This window comes from Delphinus delphis, chromosome 12 (genome assembly GCF_949987515.2).
Source record: "Delphinus delphis chromosome 12, mDelDel1.2, whole genome shotgun sequence".
NCBI classification, from domain to species: Eukaryota; Metazoa; Chordata; class Mammalia; order Artiodactyla; family Delphinidae; genus Delphinus; species Delphinus delphis.
The window spans coordinates 82,754,327-82,774,791 of record NC_082694.2 but is presented as its reverse complement, the minus strand read 5'-3'; the positions used below and the strand labels follow the sequence as shown (position 1 = coordinate 82,774,791).

General features: G+C 50.7%; 1 protein-coding gene across 1 annotated transcript in view; it reads left to right on the top strand.

Annotated features, from left to right (window-relative positions):
• HPCAL1 (hippocalcin like 1) overlaps positions 1 to 20,465 on the top strand; it is a 113,067-nt gene that overhangs the window by 70,037 nt on the left and 22,565 nt on the right. Inside the window, exon 2 of the mRNA XM_060027099.1 lies at positions 10,767 to 10,853. The gene's annotated coding sequence lies outside the window, so the exon portion shown is untranslated. The remainder of the gene's footprint in view (positions 1 to 10,766; positions 10,854 to 20,465) is intronic.

Here is a 20,465-nt window from a genome sequence, read left to right as displayed (position 1 = left end):
CATGTGTGACAGTTGCTTTGCAAAGGTTCTTTCTTGTCATCCTCCCAAGAGCCCCCCAGAGCACCTGGGGCCCTGAGAGGCCCAGAACCTGACCTAGGGCTGTCCAGGGCTGCGAGGCCGGCTGAGGTGCCGTTGATCCGGGGGTGACTCGGGGACCCCAGCACTTTCTCCTGGTGACCTCAGCTCCAGCGTGTGTGGGAAATGCGGTGCTGCGGACTGAGCCCCAGAGGGTGTCTGGGGCAGGGCCTGGGACTCTGCATTTGAGCAAGCGGGCCGACCCCAGGCTTGGGTCCTGATGGGTGGTGGTAGGGCGGTGCAGACCCCGGAGTGGGGGCCTGGGGAGGCTCTGTGTGGAAGGCAGCTCCTTGGGACCCGGTCCTCCGGTGTAAATGCTCTGCCCAGGGGCCCCGTGCCGCCCGGGTCAGGCCGGCAGGGCTGTGATTCTCCACGTGGCGCCGGGCTGCTTTCACCCGCGGACGCGGAATGGACCGCTGCGTGGGCAGCTCCCGGCTAGAGCCGCCCACACCGGGCGGCGGCGGGATCCAGCGTCTGCTCGGCTGAGCGCTGTCGCTAATAGGATTCGCAGAGCCTTTCAGCTGCCGCAGGAGCCCAGAGGCTGCTCGTTTGCGGGGAATGAATAATTTATTTGTGTTTTCAGATGACTATCCCTTCATCTCGGATACGGCACATCGGCTGCGCGAGCTCTGTGCTGAATAAGTGGCTGGATAAGTGGCTTCGCAGGAGAACTTGCTTCAATGCTCCACGGCCCTGGCTGCCCGTTGGCGGGCTGCTTTGCAGGCTGCTGCGTTTCAGGGGAGCCCAGATGCTCTCTAGGCGCTTTCCTTTCTTTGTGAGGAAGTTATGCTTTTCCTCCCCGTTACCTGCTTTGGGAAGCACAGCCCGGAGCACAAGCTGGCCTGGGGGTTTCAGGGTGGACCGGCAACTAGGACATTAACGCCAACAATGCACTAGAGTTCTGTCTTGGGGGGCGGGGTTGTTTCCCATTTCTGTTTGTGACCAGCTGAAAGCCACACGTGATCGCAGTCACCCTTAAAAATCCCCGATATTCACGAGTGTCAGTGCCCGCGTCGCTCACCCCCACTCCTCCGATGGTCTCCCTGACACCAGCCTCAGCACTGCTGTCCTTCCTTCCCGCCCAGGCTGCCACGCAGGTCTTCCTCCTAATCCCTCGCTTAAGAGCCCACCGTGGCTCCGTATTGCCAAAAGCGACCTGGACCCCAGTGCTCGAAGCTCTCCATGGTCTGGCTGTGTCGTTCTCAGCAGCCTCATCTCGAATCTCCTCTTCCTCGGAGCGGCCTGTTTGCCGATTCATTCGTTAAACGCCGACTGAGGGTCCGCTCCGCCGCCCTCCAGGCGCCGTGCACGACAGATGTAGGAACAAGACCCAGCCCTCCCAGCGCTCAGTCTCAAGGGCCAGGAGCCCCAGGCGGCTTCCAGGCAGGCCTCACAGACTCCCAGCGCCCCGGGAATGGGGGGAGGCTGTGTGGGAAGGAGTCTCGGAATTTTCCACATCCTCGACCTGAGGCCCCAGGGGTACCTGGACTGGGGCTGGATTGTCAGAGTCCTCAAACGCTCAGTGCTGGGGCCTGGGGGACCACCAGGGCTTCAGTCAGGGCACGGGGCAGGCATCTGGAGGCTGGCCTGAGGAGACTGCTCTGCGGGCAGCCTGGCCAGGGGCCCCTCTGCACAGACCCCACCTCACTACCCTCTGCGCTGCCTTGCGCGTCTCGCTTAATTACACTTCAATGCTTAATTAGCGCCGCTTTCCTCGCTCCTTTATCTGTCGCTCCTCGAAGGCAAGGTGTAGTCTCTGGCAGCCTCCCCTGCAGGGCCCGGCAGGCTCAGCTGGCATAGCACCGTCCGGCTGTGTGACCTCGGGAAAATGGCTTAATGTCTCTGAGCCTCCATTTCCCCATCTACAGGTGGGTGATGATCCTGAGACTGGGGCGGTGTGTGAGTGTGCCCAGTGGTCCTGAGGTAGAGCCTTAAACGCTAGGAGCTTCAAGGGCCTCCACGTGAATGTGTCGCCTCCTCTGGTCCTTGCAGTCCCCTGTGGGAGCTCACGGGGTGGAAGCAGTCACAAAGGACAGGTGACTTGCCCAGAGCCACATGGTGACATGTCAGAGTCCAAATCTGATGCGCTTCGGGCCGTTTCCATGTGAAGGGGGTGCTTGGTACCCACCCCCATTCCTGATGCTCTAGTACCTGCTGTCCGGGGCATCCAGGGTGGGCCCAGGGACACCTTGTCGAGAAGCGGTCTTCCTGTCCTTTGTTGCCCAGCTGTGGCCGCACTGGCTGTGAAGGAAGGGGACTTTGGGATGGCAGGTGCGGTAAGGGCGCCCCCGTGCTCTCTTTCCTCCTCATTACTTACTCCAGACGTCCATGGTGAGGGACCCCGCCTGGGCCTGCAGCCAGAGAACAGAGGCCACGGGGTGCCTGTCCACAAGGCATGGCCACTGTCACCTGGTGACCCCTTCCTTGGCTCCTGTGTAGAATTGCAAACCCCTCCCCCTCCCCCCTCAGGACTTGTAATGTGTGGCATGAACCATATGTAACCAGAACTTAAGCCCCAAGAGGGCAGGGCTCTGGGTCTGTGTGCCCTCTGTGTCTGGACGGTCGGCCGACTCGTGGGCCGTCGGGTCAGTGGATAGAGGCACACAGGGCAGAGAAGCAGGTGGGCTGGCCAGAGCTAGCTCCCACCTCAAGCCTGGCACCAGACCGGGCACGTCCCGGGCCGGCAGAGAGCCTCCTTCCTCGAAGGGACAGCTGTTCTGAGGGGGAGGAACTGGTTGGACATCAAGTAGCCCCTTCGGGAGTGCTGACACCTCCCCTGAGTGACCTGAGTGGGAGTCAGAAGCCCACAGTCTCTTCCTTTCTCTGGCCCTGTGGCTCCAGGAGAGACCCTGAACTCCCGGGCCTCAGTGTTCTCATCCATGAAATGGGGGTGAGACTGAATCCAGTGTGTCGCCCCGCTGTCATGAAGTCAGCTGGGGTCGCGGGTGTGGCCCTTGCTGCCGTTCATGGGGCGCATCATTCCTGTCCTCTCCTGCCCACGGGCTTTCAAGGAAAAGAGCAATGTTGACAGCTTGCTCGAAATCCTTCCCCTCTCTTCTCCAACGTCGTTACTCGTAAAATTCTCAGAACATTTAAGAGAGAGGCCTGCGGCCCAGCTCACGGGACAAGTGACCAGCGGGGACAGGTGACATGCAGTCTGAGCACCTGGAAGGGGCCTGAATCCTCGCATCTCTGCGCAGCAGATTGAAAGCGCCTGCACCCCTCCAGGACCGTGTCGGGCTTGGGCCTGGCTCTGTGATCCTGGGTGAGACCCTTCTCTCGGGGATGTTTGTCTGCTCAACTGCAAAGTGAGAGAAAGGGTGGGACAACGTGGGTGGTTTTTCTTTGTTATTATTCTTTGCAGCGGAATCTTTTCCTCCCAAGTGAATTCATGGTGGGGGTCCATGTACGCGGCAGGTGAGGTGGCCTCACCGGGGTGGGGGAGGCCTGGCCACTTCCGGGCACCAGCCTGGGGTCTCTAGGGTCCCCTCAACTGCAAAAGCGTGAGGCTCGTTCTCTGGCCGAGACTGACAGCTGACGGTGGGCGTATCTGTGGGCGGAATGTGCCCCCAAATAGAAATTGCCGGCTCGGGCTTGGATTTCTTGCTCCCCCTTCCCCGGGCCTACCAGTGTTTCCCCTGTGGCTGCCTCATTGTTCTCTGTTGGCAAAGCTTTGCTTTTTCCTCCTCTGTCGGGAACAGGAGGTGCCTCAGACGCCGCCTGAGAAGAACGCCAGGCAGGGTTTTTATGGCCCCTGGTCTTTGGCATTAGGAGCCTGTCGAGTGGGAGCAGTGGCTGGGCCTCCGGAGGCTCTAGGAATTCATTAGTGGGCAATGAGCCATTTTATGTTCTTTCCTGCCCACGGAGGATCAAGAGTGAACAAACTCGAATGTTACGTCTCAAGGAAGTGCAGGACCTTTAGAAGTAACCTGCCCCTACCCCCAACCCCCCACCACTGGGGGACGCCTGGAGGGTCGCCAGAAGTTCCCACTTTTTGCTGCCCTCAGTTCCAGGGAATCTTATAATCCCATTCCCCAATGCCTGGTATTTTTGTAGCACTCTCTGGTTTCCCAGAGCTCTTCTACAACAATTGTGCTTAAAATAAAAATGTGAGCTCCCTGCCCCGTCCTCTGAGCCCTTGCTCACTGCTGACCGCATCTCTTACCCCCAACCCTGGCCTTGTTTGCCGTGCTTTGGCCACACTCACCTTCTTGCTGCTCCTTGACAATGCCAAGCACACTCCTGCCTCAGGGCCTTTGCACTTGCTGCTCCTTGACAATGCCAAGCACACTCCTACCTCAGGGCCTTTGCACTTGCTGTTCACTCTGCTCTGAGCTGTCTTCCTAAGTCTGTCCCTTCCTCCTCATGTGTGTCCCTGACTCAGGATTTCCCTGAGCATCCAAGCTAGGGTATTGCCCTAACCCCTAGTCCCCTGATAATCTTTGTCAGATCACTTCATTTGATTTTTTTCCTAGCAGTTTGTGATCTGCACTTACTTTCTCTTTTGGGGTCTTGTTACTGGAAAGCCAGCCCTCTGAGAAGTGGGGTGCTGGTCAGTACTCAGTACCCCTGATGCCTGGCATATACAGTAGTTCATCAGTAAATTTCTGTCCAATAAATGGGTGGCTGACATTTCAGGAAGTGCAGGCTAGGCGCTGGGTCCACAGGGGTCTCACTTTGTGAAAACTCACATCTCTAGCAGCTTCCCTGGACAGATATGGGGAAACTGGGGCCCCTGGAGGAGGTTAGGGCCTGAACCCAGCCTGCCCGACTTCAGAGCTCTCTCTTTCCACCATTTCATAAGTGGACCTGTCTTAGGAGATGTCCATGGGCTATGAGAACAGTTACCACCAGTCCTCAGCCTGGGTGGGCCTCCCGGGAAGCCCCCAGATCTGCCGGGTGGGCTGGGATGGATGCAGGAATGACAGCGGGTGCCTCGCTTCCTTTCTTGAACTTTTTACTGAAATTTAACTTGCGTGCATTAAGTGGACAGCTTGGTCAGTTTTCACAAAATGAACAAATTGGTGTCACCAGCACCCAGAAGCCCCCTCATGACCATTTCTGGTCATTGCCCCCCACCAGGAACAGCCGCTAGCTTGATGCCAATCACCACGCGTCCGTTTTGTAGATGGACTCGCACAGCATGTCCTCTTCTGTGTCTTCCCGTCTCACTCAGCGTCGTGCTTAGAGCTTCATCTATGTGTCATGTGTCACTGAGGTGCGTTTTGATGGCTCTGTGGTCCTCTGCTGTACCAACGCGTTACAGTTTCTTATTCATTGATGGTGGATAGACACAGGGACAGCTTCCACCAGGGACTTTTACAAGTCGTGCAGCTGTGAGCCTTCTAGGTGGACATAGGTCCACTTTCTGTTGGGAATACATCAAGAAGTTGAATTTCTGGTTCATGGAGTGTGTGTAGTCATCTTTAGTAAATATGACAGTTTTTCAAAACGGTTGGAGATTGTAGGTTCCTTTTGTTTAGTGACATGAGCTCAAATACCCAAGTAATGGGAGTGGACACAGGAGCTACAGTAAGACGCTGTGAGTGCCCACTGGAAGCTGGGAATGCAGCTGGCCAGCCGCCAGGGCCCCAGGTGACCGGAGGGCTAGTGCTGGGTACTGGTCGTGGCCACGCAGGGCTCAGGGTTTAGCTCGCTATCGCGTTGATGTCCTTTACAGTCCTGCTCCCCTTTGTGAAGCTTGCATCCTGTGTGGTCTCACCAGCACGTCTTGGCTTCCATGGTATGTTCTGTGGTCTTTCCCGCCCCTGGGGACATCTGCAGGACATGCAGCCCCTCTAACTCAGTTCTTGAATTGAGCAGTAGAAGAAAATGCCTCTGTCTTGTGCCAAATGTCTGTGTGAAAGTATTCTGCGAGCCACTGCCCTGATTACCTGGGGACCGTGGGGGGATTAGTCATCCTAAAACCACAGCCACCTCAGAAATAGTCATAATCCAAAATCCATCCGTCTTTGACTCCAGACCCACTATATTTTTCTCCCACCGGGACTTTGCTGCTGAATTAAGTTGGACTTCAGGATATATTAAAATAATTTGTCATCTCTTGAGCACACATCCACCCTGGTGTGAGCGGGCAGATCAGGGGCAGCCCAGGAGGCCTGTGGCTGGGCGAGAGGAGGCGTCGAGCCCTGGCAGGGAAAAGCTTGTGTAGCTGCCTTTCCCAAGGGCTGGCCAGCAAGGACGATGGGCACTGAGCCCTCCAGGCCTGGGCAACTAGAGGAGGAACTGGCCCCAGAAATGGCCCTGGAACTGCTGCTTCTTGGGTGGCGATTCACAGTGAGCGCCCTGCGGGGCAGCACGTGTGGTTTCGGGAACTGAGCTCTTTCAGCCTGGACCGAGGGTGTATCCTGAGGGACTCCGCCCTCCCTGCCCCGCCAGTGGACCAGATCACCTCCGTGAATGCAGAGCCATCCTTAGAGCTTGTGTTTGGCTGCCCACCCCTGCCATCTGGCACAGGCCTGCGGGTACCCCACTGGGCTGTGGGCTCCTCCAAAGTTGGGCCAGTGTCCCTGCACCTAATACACATTGCAGGCACTCAGCATGTTTCTGGAGTGCATGCTGTGGGGAGAGGCGGGTGTTTCAAGGCAATTTTGCAGCTCAGCCTGGACTTGAGTCTGCCAGGTTCTCAAGGTCGGCCACACTGACGAGCTCTGAGCCCCGTTGGGTCCCCGGGCTGTAGCACTGGGAAGCCCTGTGGCTTGTCTCCCTGCACCTTTGCCGTTCTGTCCTCTGAGGTAGAGAAGTACAAGAGCGCTGGCTTGGATTCTGTTTTCTTAAAAACAGCTTTATTGAGGTAGAATCCACGTTCCATACGATTCACGCTTAGAAAGTATACAGCGCAATGGTTTTTAGTACATTTACAACTATATGTGATGCTGTTGCTAATGGAATTGTTTTCTTAATTTCGCGTTCGGATTTTTCATCGCAAGTGTACAGAAATACAATTAATTTTTGTATGTTGATCTTGTATCCAGCAACCTTGCTTAACTTATGTTATTAATTCTATTTAGGTGGGTTTTTTTTTTGTGGATTCCTTAGGATTTTCTATATATAAGATCGTGTCATCTGCAAATAGAAATAATTTCACTTCTTCTTGCCAATTCAGATGGCTTGTATTCCTTTTCTTGCCTAGTTGTCCTGGTTACAACCTCTCGTATAATGTTGAATAGAAGTGGCAAGAGCGGGCATCCTTGTCTCATTCCTGATCTTAGGGAAAAAGCATCTGGTCTTTTCACCATTAAGTATGATGTTGGCTGTGAGTTTTTCACAACTACCCTTTGTCAGACCGAAGAAGTTTCCTTCTATGCCAGTTTGAGTGTTTTTATCATGAAGGGATGTTGGATTTGTCAGATGCTTTTTCTGCATCAATTGAGACGAGCATGTGATTTTGCTTTTTATTTTATTGTATGATATACTACCTTAATTGATTTTCAGATGGTAAACCAACCTTGCATTCCTGAGATAAATCCCACTTGGTGTGATGCATAATTCTTTTTATCCTTTATGTTGCTGGATTTGGTCTGCTAGTATTTTGTTGAGGGTTGGTTTGTTTCTCTTTTCATCCACGCCCATTAGGACATTGGCCTGTAGCTTTCTTCGCTTGTGAAGACTTTATCTGGTTTTGGTATCAGGGTAGTACTACCCTCATAGAACCAGTTGGGAAGTGTTCCCTCCTCTTCTATTTTCTGGAAGAGTTTGTGAAGAATTGTTATTAATCCTTTAAGTGTGTACAGAACTCAGCAGTGAGACCATCTGGGCTTTTCTTTGTGAGTAATTTTTTGATTATTAATTCAATCTCTTGCCTTGTTATAGGTTATTTCAGACATATTTCTTCTTGAGTCAGTTTCGATAGTTTGTGTCTTTCTAGTTGGCTTAGAGTCTTACAAGAATGTTTTTGAGACCTCTCTGCTCTTTTAGTCAGTGTTGACATTTAGTGCGTTCTTCCTATGAGCAAGTCTTGTGTGTGTGTGTACATTAGCTCATTTAATCTTTATAAGAGCTTGAGAACTAGGTCGGATTATCATCGTCTCCATTTTACAGCCTGGAAAACTGAGGCAGAGAGAAGTTAAATAATGGGCCAGGGTCACACAGCTAGGGAACAGGAGAGCTAGGATTTGAGCCCAAGCAGTCCAGCCACCCAGCCCTCTCTGTTCTCCCGAGGCCTTGCTCTGTCCTAGGAGCTGGGAGTACAAGAATGAATCAATCCTAGTCACTGCCTGAGTCACTCCTCAGAGACCCCAGACCTAAGAGAGGGAGGTGCCTTAGGCCTAACGTGGACAAAGGGCTGAGAGGTCAGGCAGGGCCCCAGGAGAAAGTGATGGATGAAGAGGGCCTCCTAGGAGGGTTCAATGCAGTGGGGCATGTGGGTGAGTCAGTGAGTGTGCCCCCTCCCCAGGGCTTTTGTCTTCTACCTCTCCTCTGTCCCAAGTGCCCAGAGAAAGGAAAGGGTGTCACAGCGAACCTTGCCCCACCATACTGATGCCCCACCCAGCAGGAGGAGTTTGGAGCAGTACAATTGGGCCCAGGAGGTCTGTCTGAATCACCCAGGCCTCCGCAGTTTGCTGTCCCGGAGAGGAAGAGGCAGGACCATTTGTAAGACAATTGTGAGGCAGAAATCAGGAGCAACCAGACATAACTCAACATAATTATTTCTGCATAATGACTTCTGCTCCTCGATTCCATCTCGAGCAATGACTGTAATCTTTATCTGTCACAGGAAAGCTGGTGGCCGGGGGAGCCCCTGTGGCTTAGCGATAGAGCCAGGAGGAAATTTGCAATTTGAGTTAATGGCGTGTTCCCAAGCAGCCTGGGAGCCAGAAGCCTCTGGAATGAGGGCCCCTCCTGCTAGGAAGCCTGGTGTCAGAGCTGGCCCAGCCTCCCAGGGATCCAGCCCCTCCGCCTTGTCACAGATGGGGAAACTAAGGATGGCAGAGATCACAGCGTCGCTCAGCACAGGCGCACCTCTCTGCTCTCCCCACTGCACAGAGCTTGCCCAGTGAGAGCTGTGGTGTGTCTGGTGAGACAGGACGGTGTCCATGTGGACTAGGGATGCTTTCATCCATCCCTGAGCTGATCCCTGAGCTCGATGTTCCTGCAGGGCTGCCCCCACGAAGCTGGGAATGGTGGGGCCTCTGTGGCTGGATGTCGGACTGACCCGCAGCCAGGCGAGGCCCCTAGGTATTAATTGTGCAGTATGGCTGGAGGACGGGGTCCCCCCAGGAGGGCTGCAGCCCTGGGACCCACCTGCTCCAGCTCCGGGAAAGCAAAAGCCCCCCTAACCCGAGGCGGTGCCTTCCCCCTGCATTCTCATGCCTCCTATAAGCCCCTGTAACTAACAAGTGCATCTGGAAAGAGCAGAAGTGGGTTTAGGGCTTTGCATTTTGAGCGTCCCACTTAGCCGCGTGTGACCTTGGCAAGTGTCCCCAAGTCTGTTTGCTCCTCTGTAAACCGGGGGTTAGAATGGACCTTCCCCGCCAGGGCTGTTAGGAGGGTGGGATGATAAAATGGGCACCAGACACGATGCTTCTAGCGCATTCTGCCACCGACTCTGCTTTACTGGTTTTCACCAGGGTGACCTCGTGGAGGGCCCTTGACCCTGTCTGGACCTTGATTTCCCTGAGTGTCAAAGCAGAGATCACAGAGTCGCGAGATGGATTCGCTGAGATCATTGACGTGAAAGCGCCTTTTCCAAATATGAGACGAGGCGAGCGTAGAGGAATTTTAGGGCAGTGAAACTGCTCTGTATGATACTATAATGGTGGATACAGGACATTAAACATTTGTCCGAACCCACAGAATGTAAAACACCAAGAATGAACTCTCGTGTGAACTATGGATTTGGGGTGATAATATGTACCATTGTAGGTCCACCGATCGTAACACGTACACCCCGGTGTGTGGAGGGGATGCTGAACGTGGGGAAAGTTGTGTCTGGGGGACAGGGGGTCTGTGGGATCTCTGTGCTTTCTGCTCTGTTTTGCCGTGAACATAAAACTGCTCTAAAAAATAAAGTCTATTAAAAATGTTACATATAGATATATATGTGTGTGTATGTATATGTGTAAAATCTGTAAGTGACCTCCAGTGAGAATTTCTGGTGGAAAGATGTGTGCCTTTTCTGCTCCACGTCTGGAATCCTAGCAGTGAGTTTAAATAATGTAACTGGCATATGAAGCTCTGTATTGGTGAAGCAGGGTCGAATTTCAACTCTGAGCAAAGTGCACTCTGCCTGCAGTAATGTCCGTGTGATGCATTTTGGGGCACTCGTTTGTCAAACACGGATTATTTATTGAGCACCTGCTGCATACAGGCTCTGGGCCAGGAGCCTGCTGCACAGAAACAAAGACGCCGCCTCCCTGCCCTTGTGGAGCTCACAGTCAGTTCGGGGGAGCTGCAGCCCCTCAGTCTGTAGCAGCAAGGGGAGCCCCGGGGGCCCTCACACTGTGGGGGCCTGGGCTTTCCGGGTGGGTGAGCTACTCTGTTCCTGTCCTCAGGACCGCTCCAGTGAGTGCATATGAACCATGATCATTGCTGGGGAGGGAGAGAACCTAGTATTACGAGAAGATAACGGGGAAATGTGCGTAGAGTGCACGGAACCGACCGGGGAGAAAGTCAGTTGCTCTGAGCCGGGGTGTCCCCACCCCACATGACTGGTCTGTCCTCTCTTGCAGGGCATGGTCTAGCAGCCCAGGCCAGGACGTGGAACCGGCCTCCGAGGTTCTGATCCCTGCTCCCTCTCCGCCTCCACTTGGCCTTGGGTAAGTGTTCCTGGAGACCAGACGGGCCTGGGGGCAGGTGAGGATGGAGAGCTGAGGGGCCTCTACCACTCTATGGGGTCCTGACCACGTGCCGGTGTGCACGGACTTGACCCAGCTCAGCGGAACGAACAGGGAAGACCGGGCTTTGGGGGGACAGCCTGCCCAGCACTCCCATGAGATGGGTCAGGAAACTGAGGCCTGGAGACAAAAAGAACCACCCAGGTCCTACAGTAATCTAGGTTTCTTGTCCTAAATTGGCCGGGTTTTTGTGGGTAAGTCATTTGGCCTGGGTGCTTTGGTTGTGGGATGCGTCCGTTGAGGAGAATTAGCGAATCAGAATATAAGAGGCAGGGAATTCCCTGGCGGTCCAGTGGTTAGGACTCGGCACTTTCACTGCTGAGGGCCCGGGTTTGATCCCTGGTCAGGGAACTAAGATCCTGCAAGCCATGCAGCAAGGTCAAAAAAAAAAAAAAAAAAAGGAATATAAGGGGCAGACTTTTTCTTTAAACTATTTTTAAAATTTATTTATTTTATTATTTTTTTGTGGTATGCGGGCCTCTCACTGCTGTGGCCTCTCCCGTTGCGGAGCACAGGCTCCGGATGCGCAGGCTCAGCGGCCATGGCTCACGGGCCCAGCTGCTCCGTGGCATGTGGGATCTTCCCGGACCGGGGCACGAACCCGTGTCCCCTGCATCGGCAGGCGGACTCTCAACCACTGCGCCACCAGGGAAGCCCTATTGATTTATTTTTAATAGATCTTTACTGGAGTATAATTGCTTCACAATACCGTGTTAGTTTCTGTTGCACAACAAAGCAAATCAGCCATATGCCCACACATGTCCCCGTATCCCCTCCCTCTAGAGCCTCCCTCCCACCCTCCCTGTCCCACCCCTCTGGGTCATCGCAAAGCACCAAGCTGATCTCCCTGTGCTGTGCTGCTGCTTCCCACCAGCCAACTATTTTACATTCGGCAGTGTGTATATGTCAATGCTACTCTCACTTCGCCTCAGCTTTGCCCTCCCACCCCATGTCACCAAGTCCGTTCTCTATGTCTACCTCTTTATTTCTGCCCTGCAACTAGGTTCATCAGTAACATTTTTTTTTTAAGATTCCATATATATGTGTTAGCGTACGGTATTTGTTTTTCTTTCTCACTTACTTCACTCTAGGTCCATCCACCTCACTACAAATAACTCAATTTTGTTTCTTTTTATGGCTGAGTAATATTCCATTGTATATATGTGCCACATCTTCTTCATCCATTCATCTGTTGATGAACATCTAGGTTGGTTCCATGTCCTGGCTATTGTAAATAGAGCTGCGATGAACATTGTGGTGCATGTCTCTTTTTGAATTATGGTTTTCTCAGTGTGCCCAGCAGTGGGATTGCTGGGTCATATGGTAGTTCTATTTTTAGCTTTTTAAGGAACCTCCATACTGTTTTCCATAGTGGTTGTATCAATTTACATTCCTACCAACAGTGCAAGAGGGTTCCCTTTTCACCACACCCTTTCCAGCATTTATTGTTTCTAGTTTGTTTGATAATGGCCATTCTGACCAGCGTGAGGTGATACCTCATTATAGTTTTGATTTGCATTTCTCTAATAATTATGATGTTGAGCATCTTTTCATGTGCCTCTTGGCCATCTGCATGTCTTCCTTGGTGAAATGTCCATTTAGGTCTTCCACCCATTTTTTAAATGGATTGTTTGTTTTTTTGATATTGAGCTCCATGAGCTATTTGTATATTTTGGAGATTAATCCTTTGTCTGTTGATTCATTTGAAATATTTTCTCCCATTCTGAGGGTTGTCTTTTTGTCTTGTTTATGATTTCCTTTGCTGTGCAGAAGCTTTTAAGTTTAATTAAGTCCCATTTGGTTATTTTTGTTTTTATTTCTGTTACTCTAGGAGGGGGGTCAAAAAAGATCTTGCTGTGGTTTATGTCAAAGGGTGTTTTTCCTATGTTTTCTTCTAAAGGTTTTATAGTGTCTGGTTTTACGTTTAAGTCTTTAATCCATTTGGAGTTTATTTTTGTGTATGGTGTTAGGTAGTGTTCTAATTTCATTCTATTACATGTATCTGTCCAGTTTTCCCAGCACCACTTATTGATGAGGCTGTCTTTTCTCCATTGTACGTTCTTACATCCTTTGTCGTAAATTAGGTGACCATATGTGCGTGGGTTTATCATTATATCCTGTACCACTGATCTATACTTCTGTTTTTGTGCCAGTGCCATACTGTCTTGATTACTGAAGCTTTGTGGTATAGTTTGAAGTCGGGGAGCCTGATTCCTCCAGCTCCGTTTTTCTTTCTCAAAATTGCTTTGGCTATTTGGGGTCTTTTGTGTTTCCATACGAATTGTAAGATTTTTTGTTCTAATTCTGTGAAGAATGCCATTGGTAGTTTGATAGGGATTGCATTGAATCTGTAGATTGCTTTGGGTAGTATAGTCATTTTCACAATATTGATTCTTCCAATTCAAGAACATGGTATATATTTCTCCATTTGTTTATGTCATCTTTGATTCCTTTCATCAGTGTCTTATAGTTATCAGAGTACAAGTCTTTTGGCTCCTCAGGCAGGTTTATTCCTAGGCATTTTATTCTTCTTGTTGCAGTGGTAAATGGGAGTGTTTCCTCAATTTCTCTTTCTGATTTTTCATTATTAGCGTATAGGAATGCCAGAGATTTCTGTGCATTAATTTTGTATCCTGCAACTTTACCAGATTCATTGATTAGCTCTAGTAGTTTTCTGGTGGCATCTTTAGGATTTTCTATGTATAGTATCATGTTGTCGGCAAATAGTGACAGTTTTACTTCTTTTCCAATTTATATTCCTTTTATTTCTTTTTCTTCTCTGATTGCCATGGCTAGGACTTCCAAAACTATGTTGAATAAGAGTGGTGAGAGTGGACATCCTTGTCTTGTTTCTGATCCTAGTGGAAATGCTTTCAGTTTTTCACCATTGAGTATGATGCTTGCTGTGGGTTTGTCATATATAGCCTTTATTATGTTGAGATAGGTTCCCTCTATGCCCATTTTCTTGAGAGTTTTTATGATAAATGGGTGTTGAATTTTGTCAAAAGCTTTTTCTGCATCTATTGAGATGATCACATGGTTTTTATTCCTTAACTTGTTAATGTGGTATATCACATTGATTGATTTGCATATATTGAAGAATCTTTGCATAATTTGTTAATGTGGTGTATCACATTGATTGGTTTGCATATATTGAAGAATCTTTGCATCCCTGGGGTAAATCCCACTTGATCATAGTGTATGATCCTTTTAATGTGCTGTTTGATTCTGTTCAGGATTTTTGCATCTATGTTCATCAGTGATACTGGTCTATAATTTTCCTTTTTTGTGATATCTTTTTCTGGTTTTGGTATCAGGGTGATGGTGGCTTCGTAGAATGAATACGGGAGTGTTTCTCCCTCTGCAATTTTTTGGAAGCGTTTGAGAAGGATAGGTGTTAGCTCTTCTCTAAATGATTGATAGAATTCACCTGTGAAGCCATCTGGTCCTGGACTTTCGTTCGTTGGAAGATTTTTAATTATGGTTTCAATTTCATTACTTGTGATAGGTCTGTTTATATTTTCTAATTCTTCCTGGTTCAGTCTTGGAATATTGTACCTTTCCAAGAAGTTGTCCACTTCTTCATGGTTGTCCATTTTATTGGCATATAGTTGTTTGTAGTAGTCTCTTATAATCCTTTGTATTCCTGCAGTGTCAGTTGTGATTTCTCCTTTTTCATTTCTAATTTTATTGATTTGCATCCTCTCCCTTTTTTTCTTGATGAGTCTGGCTAAGGATTTATCAGTTTTGTTTATCTTCTCAAAGAACCAGCTTTCAGTTTTATTGATCTTTGCTATTGTTTTCTTCATTTCTATTTCATTTATTTCTGCTCTGATCTTTATGATTTCTTTCCTTCTACTGACTTCGGGTTTTCTCTGTTCTTCTTTCTCTGGTTGTTTTCAGTGTAGGGTTAGATTGTTTATTTGAGATTTTTCTTGTTTCTTGAGGTGAGGTTGAATTGCTGTAAACTTCCCTCTTAGAACTGCTTTTGCTGTGTCCCGTAGGTTTTGGGTTGTCGTGATTTCGTTGTCATTTGTTTCTATGTATTTTTTTATTTCTTCTTTGATTTCTTCACTGATCTCTTGGTTATTTAGTAGCGCACTGTTTAGCCTCCATGTATTTGTGTTTTTTAGTTTTTTTCTGTAACTGATTTCCAATCTCATAGCGTTGTGGTCAGAAAAGATGTTTGATATGATTTCAGTTTTCTTAAATTTTCAGAGGCTTGATTTGTGACCCAAGATGTGATCTGTCCTGGAGAATGTTCCATGTGCACTTGAGGAGAAAGTATATTCTGCCACTTTGGGGTGGAATGTTCTATAAATATCAGTTAGATCCATCTGGTCTATTGTGTCATTTAAAGCTTGGGTTTCCTTATTTATTTTCTGTTTGGATGATCTGTCCGTTGGTGTAAGTGCAGTGTCGATTTCTCCTTTCATGGTTGTTAACATTTGCCTTATGTATTGGGGTGCTCCTATGTTGGGTGCATAAACATTTATAATTGTTATATCTTCTTCTTGGATTGATCCTTTGATCATTACGTAGTGTCCCTCCTTATCTCTTGTAACAGTCTATTTTAAAGTCTATTTTATCTGATACAAGTATTGCTACTCTAGCTTTCTTTTGATTTCAATTTGCATGGAATATCTTTTTCCATCCCTTCACTTTCAGGCTGTATGTGTCCCTAGGTCTGAAGTGTGTCTCTTGTAGACAGCATATATATGGGTCTTGTTTTTGTATCCATTCAGACAGTCTGTGTCTTTTGGTTGGGACATTTAATCCATTTACATTCAAGGTTATTATCAATATGTATGTTCCTATTACCATTTTCTTAATTGCTTTGGGTTTGTTTCTGTGGGTATTTTTCTTCTGTTGTGTTTCCCACTTAGAGAAGTTTCTTTAGCATTTGTTGTAAAGCTGGTTTGGTGATGTGAATTCTCTTAGCTTTTGTTTGTCTGAAAAGCTTTTGACTTTTCCATTGAATCTGAATGAGAGCCTTGCTGGGTAGAGTAATCTTGGCTGTAGGTTTTTCTCTTTCATCACTTTAAGTATATCCTGCCACTCCCTTCTGGCCTGCAGAGTTTCCACTGAAAAATCAGCTGATAACCGTATAGGGATTCCTTTGTATGTTATTTTTTGTTTTCCCTTGCCGCTTTAATATTTTTTCTTTGAATTTAATTTTTGTTAGTTTGATTAATATGTGTCTTGGTGTGTTTTTCCTAGGGTTTATCCTGTATGGAACTCTCTGTTCTTCCTGGACTTGGGTGACTATTTCCTTTCCCATGTTAGGGAATTTTTCCACTATAATCTCTTCAAATATTTTCTCAGACCTTTTCTCTTTCTCTTCTTCCTCTGGGATCCCTATAATTCGAATGTTCGTGTGTTTCGTGTTGTCCCAGAGGTCTCTGAGATTGTCTTCAATTCTTTTCATTCTTTTTTCTTTATTCTGCTCCTCAGCAGTTATTTCCACCATTTTGTCTTCCAGGTCACTTATCCGTTCTTCTGCCTCAGTTATTCTGTTATTGATTCCTTCTCATGTATTTTTCATTTCAGTTATTGTGTTGTTCATCTCCGTTTGTTTGTTCTTTATTTATTCTAGATCTTTGTTAAACATTTCTTGTAGTTTATCAATCTGTGCTTCCATTCTGTTTCCGAGATTCTGGATCATCTTTACTGTCGTTACTCTGAATTCTTTTTCAGGTAGATTGCCTATTTCCTCTTCATTTATTTGGTCTTGTAGGTTTTTACCTTGCTCCTTCATCTGTGACATATTTTTTTTGCTGTCTCATTTTTTTTTCTTTTTATGAGTGGGATTGTGCTCCTGTTTTACTGGTTGTTTGACCTGAGGCTTCCAACACTGGAGTTTGTAGACTGTTGGGTAGAGCTGGGTCTTGGTGCTGAGATGAGGAACTCTGTGAGAGCTCAGTCCAATGAATATTCCCTGGGGTCTGAGGTTCTCTGTGGTTTGGACTTGGAGCTCCCACGTCAGGAGCTTCCCCCCAACCCTGGGCTTGCGAATCAAGATCCCGCAAGCTGTGTGGGGTGGCAAAAAAAAAAAAAAAGAGAAAAATAACAAAGTAAAAACTAAAATTAGACTAGGAAACTAACAGATATGTTAGAAAGAATGTAAAAATAAAAATATAGATGAATCAACAACCAGAAGGTACATCAGTACCACAGTAGTAAAATAGAGGAGGGGGGAAAGGAAAAACAAGGGGGGGGATGGAAAGGCCTTGGCTGTGGAGGGCGGGGCCTAAGCAAGGGTGAGGTTTGGGGGGTGGGTGGGGCCAATGCTTAGGACCCCCAGGGCTGGAAAAGGCCCTGGGGGCTGTGCGGGGTGGGGCTTAGGCTCAAGGAACAGAAGGGGCCCAGGCGAGCCCCCAACCCCGGTCTCAGAGGGCGGAGGACCTCACCTGGGGGCTCAGCAGGCTGCCTGGGCTCGAGTGGGCGGGGCAAACTCCCTCCTCTCCTCTCCTGCTCCTCCGGTCTGGGGTCCTGGAGGGCCCCTCCCGCCTGCCTCTCCTGATCTCCCCGGCCTCCCTCCTGTGCCCCCGAGGGCCCATGTGGCCTGGGGGGGGGGGTTTGGAGGGCGGGGGATCGCCCTGGGAGCTCAGCAGCCTCCCAGTGCCTGAGTGGGTGGCGCGATCGCCCTCCACTCCTCTCCCGCGCCTCCCTGAGGGCAAGGGGCACACTTTGAAGAGGACACTCTTGAGCAGGGCAGGGGTGAGTGTGGTCGGGGCCCTCGGTGCTCCCAGCCCACGCCCCACAGGACACTTGGTGCCCCTCTCCCAGGTGAATTTACTTTGCTCCGCCCCCAAACCATGGTGTGCAAGGATGCAGCACCCTGCAGCTGGCTCCAGCTGTCACCCTGATGACAAAGTGGGAAATGGGTATAGAGTCCTCCCTCCTCTAGCTAAGAAGCGGCCCCGGTCGCTGAGGCTCTTGCCGCTGAGCTCTTCCCTCTCCCCCCACATCTCCTGTCATCCGCTATGCAGACCCCATCCTCCCAGAGGCACGGGGTCCCAGCGCTGAGCCTACCCTCCCTGCTCGCCCTGTCTACGCAGCCCCTCCCATGGCCACACCGGGACCTCAGCCGCATCGTTACCTCTGACAGCTTGGGTTCAGATACCCCCTTTTCCCACCCACTTCCCTCTTCCCAGTCGTCTCTCTCCAGCCCCCCGCTTTGCTGCCCTTCCCGTCTCCCCAGACTGATCACAGGAATCTCTTCCTCGCCCAGAGGCTCCCCAGCCTCCTGTGCTCCTGCATGGCGAGGCCCTAACTGGGTCTGAACCCCAAACCTGGAGCGCTGAACCCCGCCTGCTCTCCTGTCAGACAAGGGGCAAAGTGCAAGGTAATTAGCATGACCTGTGAGCCCTTCATCTGTTTGAATCCGCTACCCTCCCGGCCTCACGTCAAGCTTTGGGTGTGAGGGAAGCTCTGTGAACGCAGGGCGCCTGCACCGTCTGAAGGTGGCATCCAGCCCCCGGGCCTTTGCTCGGCCTTGCCCTCTGCCTGCACCACCTTTCCCCTTGTATCCGTTTCACACATCCCATCCCTTCCCAGGCCTTCCTGACCCTGGGCAGAGCCGGTGCCTGTCACCTGTGCCCAGAGGCACTCTGTACTGCTCCCTTGTGATCCCTATTGCCCTGCGGGCTGCACTGAGCCAGCTGGCTGCGGCGCTGAGAAGCCAGCCGCTCTGCTGTGTTGCTCTTCTCGAGCTGAGTGTTCAGTCCTGTCCCGAAGGAAGGAACCAGTCGGTGGGTGGGACAAAGGCCTTTGACTTGGATCTGTGCACTCGGATCCCTCTAGGCCACTTAGCCTCCCCCCAGTCTCACCCATAAGCTGGTTAATCACACCTCCCTCCCTGGGGTGGTTACGAGATTAGAGCTAAGAATAGTGTCCGGTGCGGTGCTGGGGCCGGTGCCGCTGGGGTGAGAAGGAGGCTCGGGGGCCCCTTAGCTCCTCCGCCTTCCCGCCCAGGTGCCCAGTAGTTACTACAGTGACTGCTCTAAGTCCTCAGCCCTGCCCTGCCCGCCCCCAGTGCTGTGAGCGCCCACGGAGGCCAGGGATGTGGGCTCTGCTGAAGTGTCAGCACCTTAATTTCCGAGGTCGCTGGGTGCCCGGCATGACGACCGGTGTGTCTGAGGGCAGATGCCAGGTTGCCGGTTCCATCTGGGGGCTCCCACCAGATGTGAGCTGGCAGCTCAGACCCACAGGCCCCCGCACACCCCCGGTGCAGCTGGTTTCACGCCGGCACAGATGCCGCGGCACCAGCCGAGCACTCTCTCCTCCCAGCATCCCGTGGGTGGGGCTTTCCTGCCTCTCTTGTTTGGACACTGGGGTGTGGACTTCCTGACGGAGGGGTGTTACTCCCACTGCCCCATCCTTCCTTCTCTCATCTTCCCTGTTCACCCAGTGAAGGCATTCACTGGGGTGGAACAGGAGACCCAGGCGGGGCCCCTGCCTCAGGAGACAGATTAGTGAGTGGGTCTCTGGGCTTTTCTCCCCAAAGAAAACAGACGAAGGTGCTGCTTTTATTAGTCCAGTCTCCTTTCACCGGCCCTGTTGGAGCTGGGTCTGGGTCTCCTTGCCTGGACATCACCTGCATACAGATGCCCAGCTGGAGGCTGGCGGGTGGGCACCGGTGCACGGGGTGAGGGTGGTGCCTGGCCAGGTTGAGTCCTGCTGAGGCCAGTAGCGAGGCGTCAGGAGCTGAAGCAGACGCAGGGGTCCAAAGTGGGCAGAGGAGCTGGTCTGTGGTGTCTCTTCCCATCCCGGGACCCCGGGTATTTCAGTGCACACACGGCAAATATTCAGTAACCCCTCCACCCCTACCACCAAGAGATCAGAAGCTCTGGGGGGCAGATGGCGCCTCTGGCACAGGAACATCCTTGGTCAGGATGTGCTGGGTCAGTGATGGGAAATGGGAGGACCCGTTCTCTCTTCCCTCTGCCTTTGGTGATGGACAAGCCAGTGTGTCCCCTGCATCCTCCATCTCAGCCCACCCGCTCCAGGCACTGGAGAAGAGGCACCTGCGTGCTATGGCTGCGGGTCCCAGCCTCCACCCCCAGCAATCATGCATTCATTCCCTCGACAAACATGTACGGATCACACACACTAGAGCTTCCAGGCTCTGGACTTCCCATGGAGAACCAACTAGAATAAAACCTGGCCCCAGGGACTCTGTATTCTAGTTGGGGGGAGAGAGACAATTCAGTAAAATAAAGAGAAAAAATAAAGTAGACAAGGGGATAAGAATGTTTGTTGGGGCTTCAGTTTTGGACAGAGGACTTACAGAAGGCTTCACTGAGAAGTGCCCTGAGCCGAGACCTGATGGAGGTGAGGGAGCAATTGGATATCAGAGGAAGAACCAGTGCAAAGGGCCTGTGGCAGTAGCATGTCTGAGGTGTTCAGGAGCGGCAAGGAGATCAGTGTCACTGGAGGGGATGAACAAGTGGGGGGCTAGGAGATGAGCCGGACAGGTGGGAGGGTGTAGATCATGCCTGAGGAGTGGGACACTCGCAACCATAATCCAAC